This window comes from Python bivittatus, unplaced genomic scaffold (genome assembly GCF_059951505.1).
Source record: "Python bivittatus isolate LINGU-HERP-01145 unplaced genomic scaffold, Pbiv_v1 ctg000980_np1212, whole genome shotgun sequence".
Taxonomy (NCBI): Eukaryota; Metazoa; Chordata; class Lepidosauria; order Squamata; family Pythonidae; genus Python; species Python bivittatus.
The window spans coordinates 16453012-16466157 of NW_028277125.1; the positions used below are offsets into that span (position 1 = coordinate 16453012).

At 39.4% G+C, this 13146-nt stretch overlaps 2 protein-coding genes across 2 annotated transcripts in view; one reads left to right on the forward strand and one right to left on the reverse strand.

Annotated features, from left to right (window-relative positions):
• Positions 1-8976, reverse strand: part of SERPINI1 (serpin family I member 1) — a 96604-nt gene extending 87628 nt beyond the window's left edge. Inside the window, exon 1 of the mRNA XM_088132200.1 lies at positions 8829-8976. The gene's annotated coding sequence lies outside the window, so the exon portion shown is untranslated. The remainder of the gene's footprint in view (positions 1-8828) is intronic.
• A 252-nt stretch (positions 8977-9228) lies between these two features.
• Positions 9229-13146, forward strand: part of PDCD10 (programmed cell death 10) — a 30016-nt gene continuing 26098 nt past the window's right edge. The window contains exon 1 of the mRNA XM_007437932.4: positions 9229-9420. The gene's annotated coding sequence lies outside the window, so the exon portion shown is untranslated. The remainder of the gene's footprint in view (positions 9421-13146) is intronic.

Consider the following 13146-nt stretch of genomic DNA (forward strand, 5'->3'; position numbering starts at 1 on the left):
ACATAATTACATCCTTGCAGTCACCAAGGGCAAAGAAAACATTGGACATTTTTCCAGGGCATAACCGTAGCCCTATGTTTAGGGCACTTATGAAATTTAGAGGCTGCCTGACCCCAAAGCAACTCTGGGCACTTACATGAAAAAATAAAATAAAAATAAGAAAGAACAATGATGTTAAACATAGGAAAATCAGATTACTTTTGGGGAGATTATCAGGGATGAGAAAGACACCTTAAGCTTCTGCAAACCTTGAGACATCCACTTCACTTCATAAGTTCAAAGAAAGTCCCCCAATATCAGCTGCACCTACTCTGGGGGTGGACCAGGTGTTACAGGATGGGTGCTGAGGACCGAATGCAGCTTATCGGCTGCAGGTTCCCTCTTTTCTGCATTATGGTTAAAATTTGTGCCGTGCTTCCCCTGTCCTTTCGAGTTGGAAGGCACAGCAATTCTAGCGTTAAGCGCTAAAATAGGTTTGACAATGTTTAAAAACAAAAGGGGAAAAGCTGTCCAGAAAACCTGTCTGCCCATTTCATAGAATCACCGATTCTCCTGCGGCCCTTACCTCCTCCCCACTATGGTGCTTCCCCTCTCTCTTTTTTATATCTGTGAACATCCACTGATGCTCCCCGGTTTCCATAGACTGATGAACCTTTCAGCTGCTCAGACTACTCACGTGCCTTAGCTTTCTATACTGTACTATAGTGCAGCTGTACTGCACTGAAAATCCTTCCTAGAATAAGGCTTTGGGGAGGAAAAAAAATGAGAAAAAAAAAACCCAATCCAAGCAGTTGCTTTGCTCTTATACAATGATAATCTGTATCATGTATCTCTGAATATTTGCATGCAGCTAATCCAAATGTGCTCATAACCACTTATTTTTGATGGCTGCCAAACTCCCTTTTCAAACTGCATTATATTATCACTATAATTAGATATATTTATACTTGGGGCTGCACTTTCATAACACACTGTACTACAAACTACCTAATCCCATTTTAGCCTAGTCTGGTATATAGCATGACCAGGGGCATCCACAAGGAGGATCTAGGTCAGTGTTTCTCAACCTACTCAATTTTAAGACGGGACTTCAACTCCCAGAGTTCCTTAGTCAGCATGCTGGATGAGGGATTCTGGGAGTTGAAGTCTATCGTCTTAAAGTTGAGGAGGTTGAGAAAGTGTGATGGAAGGCATGAGCAAGGAGGATCTTGGAATGGAGCTTCAAGGTTACAGGGAGTGGGAGACGCAGTCCAAGCATCTCCTCAGCTCCTAGCCAGAGCATGTGAAAGTTAAGAGAAGGAGACTGGCCCCACCCTAAGGGGTTCAGGGTTATAGTTGTTGTTGGGGGTTAGAGTTAGTCTGGTGAGATTCTGTCTAATAGGTGTAAGCTAATAAGGTAACTGAACTGTTCCTGGATTTGTCTCGCTGTGGTTCTTGTGCTGAACCTGACATCAATCTCGCCAGACTCCTACTCCCATTGAGAGGGAGGAATTTTTAAGCATGGCAACAGATCCCCAGGGGACTAATTGGACACCACAGCTTTTGGCGGCGGCTTTGCTACAAGATCAACAACAAGTAGATGCACAAATTAATAATTTACAGGCCGCTATGGGTCAACTAGCACAACAGCTTGGATGAGTTGGCCAACAAGTTCCAGCTCCACCATCGGTGTTGTTGCATTCTCCTAGAAGCATCCCTTCCATCACAGAAACACTGGTCTAGAAAGTCAAGCTGGCTGCCACAACTACACAATTGAAACTGATATCTTGGGGGGTTTTCTATGGCTGCCCCTGTAAGTCAGCCCTGAATGTGACCCTAACCAGCTCTTCCTTCAAAACCACAAAACATCCTAGATTCAACATTCTGCATTGAATCTGCAGGTTATCTGAAATCCTGGCAACTCACTGCCTGTCGGGGTAGTTTGATTCTGGTCTTAGACATGTTTGGTTAAGCTTCACCCATTTTACTTTTCTGTAGGAGCAGGTTTTTAAAAATTTCTTTACTGTACAAGAAAAAAAGGGAGGGAGGGAGGGGAGGAATAGATCAAAAACAAAAAATAAAACCCCACAAAAATATATTGTATCACATACAAACAAATCATTTAGCCTAATTTTAAAACAAATCGTTAAACCCTGATAATATAAAGTAATATTCATCAGTCTTTCCATTATGTCACTAAAAATCCAGCTCATAAGCAAAAATCAAACATATATATCCAGTGAGCCAAGACTGTTAATGTAGGGTGATGCTATATTTGCAATATTGAGCAATGATCTTCTTTGCTCTCCCCCCATGCTTGAGAAATCCATTATTCTTCACGTAGTGATATGTTGCAGATTTTGGTATGTAAGTCCAAAGTATTTGCATTTTTAAAGTATAATGATCTTCATGACACCCATATGAACAATCTTTTGGATATCAAGCCAGAACAGAACATTAACAGAACAAGCCCATATCATATGAACAAGAGTCCCTTCATCCATTTTATACTTCCAACATAATGAAGTTAATAACCAATCCTTTTTAAACATTCTCTGGGGAGTCAGTAAACACAAAAAATAATCGTTTGTCAAATTAGTCTCATTTTAATAACATAAGAAATCTGCTCAAGAATTTAAAGACCTTTTGCCATTGATTTGCTAATCTAGGTTTTTCCAACTCCTTACGCCAGAGTTCTTGCAAATAATGGTAATTACTGAGATGGATCTCCATTAACTGCTTGTAAAGAGTATGGTAGAGTCAGGATTATCTAAAGTATGTTCCAATAACGATAATAATTCAGGAGTTTTAGGTACTGTGAGGAAATCTACTCTTCAGCAGGAAAAAAGAAGAGTGCTTAATATTAAGGGCATATTAAGCTAGTGGGTTAGTAGACTGAATCATAGACATTGATGGCCTATGCCCCTCATAATATCCTTGCCAGGGCTAAACATTCAAACCAAGTTTTTACTTTGAGGAGATTCAAGAACAAAATAGGCATTTTAAGCCTTGGGAAAACTGAAATCACCATTTCATTTATGCCACCAACACCCCCCCCCCCTTGCCTGAATTGGACCACGTAGTTTGCCTGACCAACTCTGATGGCATCATTAGAACATCCTAAAGCAAAACCTCAGAAGCAAAATAAAGTACAGTCCCTGGCTAATGAGAAATCTGCTAAACCATGTCTGCCTAATTATGGTTTATTCAAGAAACCACAATACTCTCGGTTTCTGTAATATAAAATGAATATGCCAATTTCTTATACTTTCATGCTTGCTCAGCATGCTTTCATGCTAAGTAAATCATCTTGAATGCCTGCATCCTTTGACTGCAGTCCTCTCATCTCGTGTGAGGCAACAATCTCTATTTAACTGAAAGAGATTCCCTTCTGGAAAAAAGGGTAACCTGCTTTAAGATGATGCTTATAATTTGATTTCTCACTATTGGTGATAAAGGTAAAAGTATATAGGCACTACAATCCAGAAAACTGTCTGAGGAACATCTTACTCCAGATCACAACTTCCAGATATTTCTTTCTCCTTCAAACATCTACTGTATGTCCTCGAGGCAACAAATTGCAACCGAAGTCAGCACAGAATCTTTCTCTAGTCTACGTAAGTGCTTGTTTAAACAACTGGATGGGCATAAAGCCTCTCTGGCTCTCGATAAACAGGAATAGAAGCATAATGTGCATCGATATCACTATACAACTGGATGAAGTGCCACTTCAATTACTAGGGGACTGAAACACCTTTTCTATGTGAAAAGACTAGAATGTTTGGGATTCTTCAGCTTAAAAACCAACATAGCTGAGTTATATAAAATCATGCCTGGCATGGAGAAAGTGGAAAGAGAGAAGTTCTTGTTTTTTTCCTCTCTTGAAATACTAAATTTCAGTCAGTCACTCAGGCCCTAGTCATCTCCTGTATAGACTATTGCAATGCACTCTACATGGGGCTACCCCTTGAACAGTATCCGGAAGCTTCAGCTGGTTCAAAATGCAGCCGCATGGGCAATTTTAGGTGCCCCAAGGATGGCACATGTTACACCATTGCTACATGAACTGCATTGGGTCCCAGTTTGCTTCCGGGTCCAATTCAAGGTGTTGGTTATCACCTTTAAAGCCCTACATGGCATGGGACCGGGTTACCTGAGGGACCGTCTCACCCCCATTATAGCCACCTGCCCCACCCAGACAGGCAAGGAGGGTATGCTGTGGACCCCGTCGATGAAAGAATGTCAACTGACAGGGTCCAGAAAGAGAGCCTTCTCTGCTGTGGCCCCCGCCCTATGGAATACCCTTCTCCCAGAGGTGAGGCAGGCCCCAACTCTCTTGTCCTTCTGGAAAGCAGTCAAGACCTGGCTCTGCCAACTGGCATGGGGCCAAAAAAGGGGCAACCAACCCTCGGGGTGGCTAGCACCTTGAAGATGCTCCCATATGTTAACATCTTACTGACCATCAACATCTTGGAAGATATTATTTGTGTCTGTGTTTGGTTTTTATTCTATTTTTATTGTATTTTATATTGTTTTATTGTATTTTAATATTTATTGCTGTTTTATTGTGAACTGCCCAGAGTCACTTTTTGTGAGATGGGCGGTATCTAAATTTGATAAATAAATAAATAAATAAATGGGTCCTCCAATAAAGCTGATTAGGAGGAGATTTAGGACAGAGAAAAGGGAGTACATCTTAATACAGCACATAACTAGCCTGTGAAATTAATTAGTAACAATGGCTACTAATTTGAATGCGTTTGGTTAGTCTTTGAGATAAGCAAAATCTTAGATTCAAATGGGCGTCAGTCTAATCCAGAAATGCTTTTGAAAATTCTAGGAGAGGTTAGATTGACTTCATACTCTACACTAAACTATAATGTGGCTTGTTTTAGCTTTTTGCATGGATCTAAACATTGTAGTTCCTGTGATAAACTATGGTTGAACAAACCATAGTTTAGCATCATATATGAACTCTAACAGTTGCAGCCTATTCCACAATAGTAAGTAAACAATAGCTTATATGAAAGCAGACACAGAATGAATAAGTTATGGTAACCTACAGTCGCAAAGTCTACGTAGCTTAATTATTGGACCGTTAGGATAAAACCTTTCCCCTGGGTTACAAACATTTCCTTCAACAAGACAGATTTTGTTCAAGGCATCATTATTTTAAAAATGAATGCTTATAAAAATGGGGCTGTCATCTTAGAAAAGGCATTTCCTTTTGTTGTGAAGGGTAGGCTACCTTTTTGCATCTTCTGCAGAACATGTGAACTTCATTAAAAAAAAAAAAAGGGTAGAGAGCAATCAGTAGTTTTAGGTTGTGTATGGCCCTCAGGTTAATTTCAAAACATCTCTACAATCAATCAGTTCAGGTCTCTTGTAAAGGATATGTTTTTCCCTAGCCATTCCATTCAGCAAGGCAAGAAAAGAAAAGATCACAGAAAAAGAAAAGCTGATGATCTCAAAACCCCAGCTGTAGATCTTCCTGTCAGCATTATCACACCCTCAGTACACACATACACACAAGCAAAGATTCCCCATTTCCAACATGAAAAGGAAAGTAATGTTTCTCATTATACATATATAGGTACAGAACTAAATTGATCAATTAGTGGTTATATCCTAATTAAGATTGTTTTAATCAGGAGATAGATTTCGCTTATTATGCCATCAGGATATAGGTATGTATTTTTTCAAATTTATATATGCTGCCCATCTCACTATACAAGTTACTCTAGTAAAGCTTCTGGTTTGATTTGGAAAAACTGCTTCAGAGTGCCCAGGAGTGTGAACACAACACTTACCTGTGGCTCATTAAAGCAGTTATGTGATCTTGAAAACAGATCTAGTTGCTTTAAAGAATTCCAAATCAAATCTAAAGCTTTGCATAGCCATACAAAAGAACATACCCAAATCATTCCAGTTCCAGGCTACTACCAGACTAGCAGAAACATGATGTCTTAATATGATTCTTACAAAAAGAAGCAATTAATGTAGCTGTCATCCCTGCTCTTCTGAATTTCCCAATGCATTTCAAATCCCCCAAATACATACAAAAGCAAATAAGGAAAAGCATGCACACAAATGTATTACACAACAGAGAAATACATATATCAGGTGTCACATACATGAATTCTCATGAACACTTAATCACACATTGATGTGGACAATGGGACAGGAAAAAAATGGAAAATAAACATGTTATTTATTTATTTATTTAAATTGACTTATATATTTATATAAATTTATTTATATAGATTTTAAGCAAAATCAACCAACCAATTCTTGAATACAAACTAAAGGAATTGGTTGAGGCCAACATGACTGCCACATAGTATTGGGCTAAGTGATAATATGGCTGGTTCGGTTTTGTCTGGGCAGAGATATGAACCCAGTGTTAGGCAACAAACCTGGCTAAAGCAAAACAACATGGTTAACCTATGGGGCTTATGATTTGTGAAAACAGCCACTGAATTATCCAGCTCATTTTTGTTTGAGCTAGTCTTCTTCAACTTGATTCCCAAAGGAGTTGAAGAAGACTAGCTCAAACAAAAATGAGCTGGATAATTCAGTGGCTGGAATTATGACTTCTAGCACCACCACTATAACTTTGGAAGCTAAAGTTTAATAGGTCTTGGGAATTTAAGTATTTTGGGAAAGGCTACTGATACCATTCAGCACTACATTATTCAGACAAGCCACAATATGATTTATTAGGTATTGGCTTAGATGGTAGTTTCCCATCAAACTCTTGGGAATGAAAGATGAATGGCTTGACAAATGAGTTGAGACATAAGAGCATTATCTAAATCATATATAAGAATGAGATTAAATTTATAGTCTCACAATAATATGTGCATAGCTTGGAATGGGAATATGGATCACATCATATAGGAGGCTACATAGTCACAGAAAGCCCAAATGCTTAAAATCTAAGTGTTTTAATTCACAGATCAGTTATTTTAAAATTGCACTATATTTGCAATAAGTAATTAGGAATATATGTGCTTTCCTTTTCTTCAGTAATAAATATACCCAGTAATTGGCCATATCATACAGTAAGTTTCATAGACTTTAGAAAGATTTCCATAAAAGTAAATATTTTTTTCATCAGGATTGTATGGTTTATTTTATAGGTATTCCCACTGAAACTAAATCCCAGTCAAGCTTTAATTCTCATGTAAAGACAGCTCAGCCAGATGGTAATTTTATTTTGGCAGAACTCCAATTTGGAAGTAAATAATCAGGGCTGCAAAAATTCCTGCACCTGGTTTTTGAAACACCTAGAAAACTGGTAAGAATTTAATATGAACTGATGTAAAATGTCATGCTGGCATTTAGGAATCTGCAAAACATCTTCCCCTTCCACATATTTCTGTTACAGTCTATAACATTAACATAGCATAATATTAAGATCCATTCTTATTAACCATCATCACATGTTGAGGGGGGAGAATGTGAATTGCAGCATGTTAAGGAGACAATAGTTGTTTAAAAAAAGAACTAGGTATTCAAATCAATCTGACAACACTCTCCGAGTCAAATGGAAGAAAAGGAATTACAGTATAGAGCCAGACTAGCTTACTGTCCTTTACAGCTGAAAACTTATTCACACAGAGCTCTGGCCAACAGTTTGAAAAGATAACAGGGTTTTTCTACATAGTAATTCTTTGCTCTCACTGAGGTGGGTAGATTCAACCGGAGTGAAGAGACTGAATGATGCTCTCAGTAAATGCTTCTGGAATGTCACAGTGTAGTCCTTACACAGATTTACAGAGATATCAGTCCTATGCAGTTCACATAAGACTAACCTTAGTTGCAATGCTAATCAGAAAGACCCATACATTATTTCTTCACCCAACTACCATCACATCTGACTGATAGGTTATTTTTTTTTTCACTCTTTTTTAACAGCAGCAGGAAATAGCAATTCACATGAAACCAATTTCAAAATTCCCAATGACTTCAATATAAAAAAAAAATAGCCTGCTCTAATAGAGATGCACAATTCACACAGGGTGATGGTCATGTTGATCATCAGACAATCAATATAAAACTTTCAAGGGATTTATTCCACTAACTGCAACTCTTTTTAACGTTACAGGATACAGTAAGTCTAAATTGATAAGTAACCACATATCTTTATATAAACACCAAAAAGGCCACTTCTCAGTATTAAAACATGCATTTTAAAGTTCTGCTGATGTGTTACAATTGTTTAAGATACCCTGGCAAAGGATACACGTGAGAAAAAGAGAATGAATGAAACTGACATTATCTTCAGTTAAAAACATAATTTTATCTCATTTAGTGAAAACAGATATTCGTAAAAATGTCAGGAAAAAGTATCAAGTCTTGCTTGGAAGTATTTATGTCACATTCATGTAAAAGGTGGGAAAAGATCTAACAATACCGATCAGGAATGTAGAAACAGAGGAGGGAAAGAAAGAAATCAAACCAAAAAGATTACCAGGATCAAGCGGTAAATAATTTCCAAAAGATTTCAAAGGGGATTTTTTTTCCCTAAATACCTTTGGAGCCGTTTATTCTGTTGAAATAGACGGTACTAAGATTTTATATATATATATATGTATAAAAAAAAAGGATTGTGTTTTTGTGAATATCCAGAGAGCTCTTTCAAAGGACACACACTGTACTTCGTTACCGAGCGATGAAGTGTGTGTGTGTGTGTGTGTGTGTGTGTTTCCTGTGAAAAGGCTCCCCCTTTTAGGTTGCACAAACGCGAGATGGGCGCTCTAGCGGTCCCCACCGGGGCTGCTCCACCGCGCGAAAAAGCCCCGAGGAGGAGCTCTGCTGGTGCAGGAGCGGCTGGCGGCGCTTACCTGTCCGAGAGAAACCCTCCGATGGGAGACGCGAGGGCTCCAGGTGGGGCTGCCACCCGCGTCAACTCAACCACGGAACAGTTCCTTGGGCTGAAGCCGCAGGAGAAACAAGACCGCCGCCTCCAGGACCGCTTCTGTCGCGTCTTGCAGCGCCCGAAGAGTTTTACTCTCCCCCACCCAACCTCTTTCCCTTCGCCCCGCCTCTTTCTCCCTAATACGGTCAAGGCCCCGCCTACCACTCCGACGCGGGCTTCTAATTGGCCTCCTCTCTCACAGGCTCCTCCCCTTCCCCGCTCGCCTTGTCGCGGCCTCTTTTCCTTCCCCCCTCCCAACTCGTTTTCTTTTGCCGGAGCCCTCGCAATGCTTTTCGGGACCTGTAGTTTTCTTGAGAAGCGGACTACAGGTCCCATGGGCCCACGCGATCGCCGGCTAGTTCCGGACAACGCCTGGTGTGTGGTAACAACGGTGGCAGCGGCAGCGGCGAGAGAGAGGAGGACGCTTCTTTTCCGGCACGTACTTCCGGCAGTAGCGACGAGGGAACCTGCTCGGGAGTCCTAGAGGCTTCGCGGGGCAGGTGAAAGGGAGAAGTGAGGTAATGTGGAAGAGGCCCTCTTCCTCTCCCTCTTCGGGTGTCGCCAAGGCAATGCCCGGAGGGGTCATTCGTAGGTTTGCGCAAGGCCTGACCGCTCCACAGAGGTTACGCCGACCTGAATGCGTAAGGGGGCTTCCAGCATCGGAGGGCCCGGCGCATTCGGGCCTAGCCCTGCCGCGGGCGCCGCGAGAGAAAGTGGGGGGCAGCGACTGCCTTGTCCCCAGCAGACTGGGGGAAGGGCCTCGGTTTTCTCTGCAAGCGCTCAGACCTTTGCAAGGGGAGAAGCAGCTTCGGGCTACCTGAAAGGTGGATTTAGGTACGGGGTGCGAGGGGTGAATACGGGACGGTAGTCGCTTGGATGCGGGTGCCCGCGTCCCCATAGCTGTGCGGGGAGTAAATACATATGATTCCAAAGGAACGAGGGAAGCCTATCTCATTGAAAGGAGGAGGATAGGTGGGGAGCATCTGGAGGAAGAAGGGCCCACCCCCTCTGGCTTTCATGGGGGAAGCTTGGCTTTCTTGGGACCTGATTGCGTGTGGAGGGTCCTCGTCTTTTCTCTCTTTGGGCCGAAGGAGAAGAGGTGTTATCCTTGGATAGGCCTAGGAGCCTCAAGTGGTGGATTAAAACTCTCGTTGAACCGTGCTATTTTAGATTGCAGGTGCTTGTAGCAGGGGATTACCTTTGTCTTAGAAACTGTTTCACCTTGTCTTCAGCGAAGACAGAAGGGCGCTTCAGTGGAGCGGCGTGTGAGATGCATCTGCACACACCCAAAATACATGCCCGTTCTTGGAATGTGAAAAGCTGATGTGCTTGTGCAGGAAGGGAAAAATAGGAGCCCCCAGAAGAGGACAACTTTCGTGTTTCTCCGTAAGAAGAGTGAAGGATCTTGTCATATGACCAGATCTCAGGGATTATATAATTGGAGATAGGTATTCCTGCTGTCCAGTTTTATGGGATTTTCCTAATTTGACCTAGAAATAAGTTAAAAGGTACATATCATGAAGGAAACACTGAAATATGTTGAAGTTTAAATATGAAATTTAAAGCTGAACTTCTTGTTTAAATATAGTATTTTTCTGTATCATGAAGTGCAGGCTAATGCTGATATTGGTACTATTAAGCATTAGTACTGATGTTCACTCTTGGACTCTTGTTTTGTATCCAGGATGTATTCAGTTGTTTTCAGTTGGTCAGAGTGAAACTTCAGTAAATAAGTATAGAAGCGCTTGAGTTTGCAACCAATGATAATATAACCTATTTCATTATACTTTGATACCATTTTTACATGGTATCAAAATCTGAGGTGGGAAACTTTCCCTGTCATAATGATATTACCATGTTCAAAACCTGATAACTTCTGCGTTCAGATGTGCTGTATGGCCAGAGCATGGGAATTTGACTTTTGCTTTCAGTACGCAGCAGAAAGAAGACATTTTCCCTTGGTATTCTCGTTCTTTCAAATGTATGCAGCCACCTTTGTGCTTGGGAGACTAAAGGGCATAATAAATATAAAAAATGTAAGTGTGGCTGGTGAGAAGATATGGCCTGATGAACACTTAGGTCAGAGGTTCCCTACATCTGATCTGAAAAAGTAGTATTGCATGCTTTGGTATAATGATCCTTTTTGACACAGAGTTTTTAAACCCTCTTCATTCTTATGAATCAGAAAGTGAAACACCTTAGACCATCATAAGAAAAAAAATCTTATACATTGTTATTTCAGTTTTTGTTGTTTTAATGAGGATCAGGAAAATAGATGTAAATTCCTCTGTCAGATGACATTAGTTTTGCTCAAATGATTTTCTTGTTACACTTAATCATGGTTTAATTATGGGGGGTGCATGGCACATTAATAATAAATTATACAGCTAAGTGTGCATAAAACACTAGGCTAAAATGTGGTTATCTGGTTTGTGGTTCAGTGTGGTATAGCAAGCCAGCCATTCTGTGGTCTATTTTGTAAAGAAAATAGTTCTCTGAAAATACTTCTTGGACTAATTCAATTCAAATACCCTTAAACATGATATCCTACCCTTTATTAAATATTGTTTGCATAAATTATATAATATTTGTGTTTAATCCATTGTGTTAACAGGAGAAAGTAGTTCTACAGCACTTTTGAGAAGGGCGGTATACTTTTAAAGAAGCTCTTAAAATCTGTTGATGTGGAATATTTTTTAAAAAGTGTATTAAAGTTATAGAGCAGGGGGAACGGATTTGGGTATTGTTTGTCACTGATGTTATGTGTGCTGTCAATATGAGATTTTTCTTACGTGTTTTTGTTCCAAGGTACCCTGCTTTGTCTTTTTGAAAGTCTATGCAATACAAACTGTTATAAGTGCCTGGATATATATTTTTTTTAACTTACAACAATATTTCTGTGTATTATCCCAGAAAACACATCACTTGTAATTTTCCCCTAATGAAAATCATAGGCATAGTTACTGTATAATTTTTATAGTAAAGTAATTTAATGATAACTAATTTGTATTATAAAAGCTGTTTGTGCATCATTCCAAACTCACTGGTTGCTAAACAAATAATATACTTGCAGATGCCCTTAGGCAGTATATAGAACAAATGTTAGTTAAAATATTTTCCTTTAAAATTGAAACTGAATTTAACTTGTTTCTAAACATTAGTAGCTTAAGGTATTTTGAGAAAGATAAAAGTGTTAGTTCAGTTTTAAATACAAACATGATTATTTCAGATCATCTAATGTCTAAAAATTTAAACTTTTTAAAACACTGCTAAAAATTCTCAAACTTTGGGCTGTAAAACTAAAAAATTCCAAAGCTGAATGCAGTTATTTACTTGAACTATGTTTATCCCATTTTTCAATCAAAATAGCTTGGAGACTGGGTCATGTGTTATTATTGGAAAACCTCCCACAAGTCTAATGTACAGCACCCTTCCATGTAACCTTGCTTTTCTTGCTACAGTATAATACATTATTAGTTGATAGCATTAAGCAGGAGATGAATTAGTTATTTTCAAAGGGTACCTGAATTTACACTGTAGAGGTCATGGTAAACTTAGTGAATTGTGGCTAAAAGCAAAGGCTGAAATTGTCTGTTGATTCTGTAGTGCTCAGTGTGATATGGGTACTTGGTATCTATGAATAATTTTAGTGTTAATATTATAATCTCTGAGCTAATAGCCACTGTTAATCTCCAATCAATCTTCATGATTTAAAATCTACTCTGAGAAGGCCTTTGTTCTGTTTACAGGTAAGCACAGAGGGCTGAGAGAAGGTGATGCTGATGGATGAATTGGAATTTGAAGTAATCTCTGAGTTCAGCTTGCTGTCATCTGCACGATATTTGCCTTTCAAGCAAATAGAATTATTTCCACCAAAGAGTATATATGATGCTGAAAATACTTTTTTCTATAGCTACCCTCTAAGCATCTGTAATTGGCCATATTAAACATGATAGATATTGCCTGTAATTTGACTTGGTTTGGAAGTAACTGCCCTAGGTATTGTAGTCTGATAAGTTGTTCATTCATCCTGCTAATATAAAAGATCTGTGTTAAAATACAACAGAATATCTCATGGCAAAAAATTACGCCATAAAGAAGTCAAGAAAAGACGTTAGAAATTCTGATAACAAGGGACTGTGAAATATTGAGCCAATGCAATTTCATTTGAAGACTTCTAGAGGAACAGATGGAGAAAAACCTGCATGTAGATAGGAGCAGGTAGTGGCATTTTGTAATGTAGC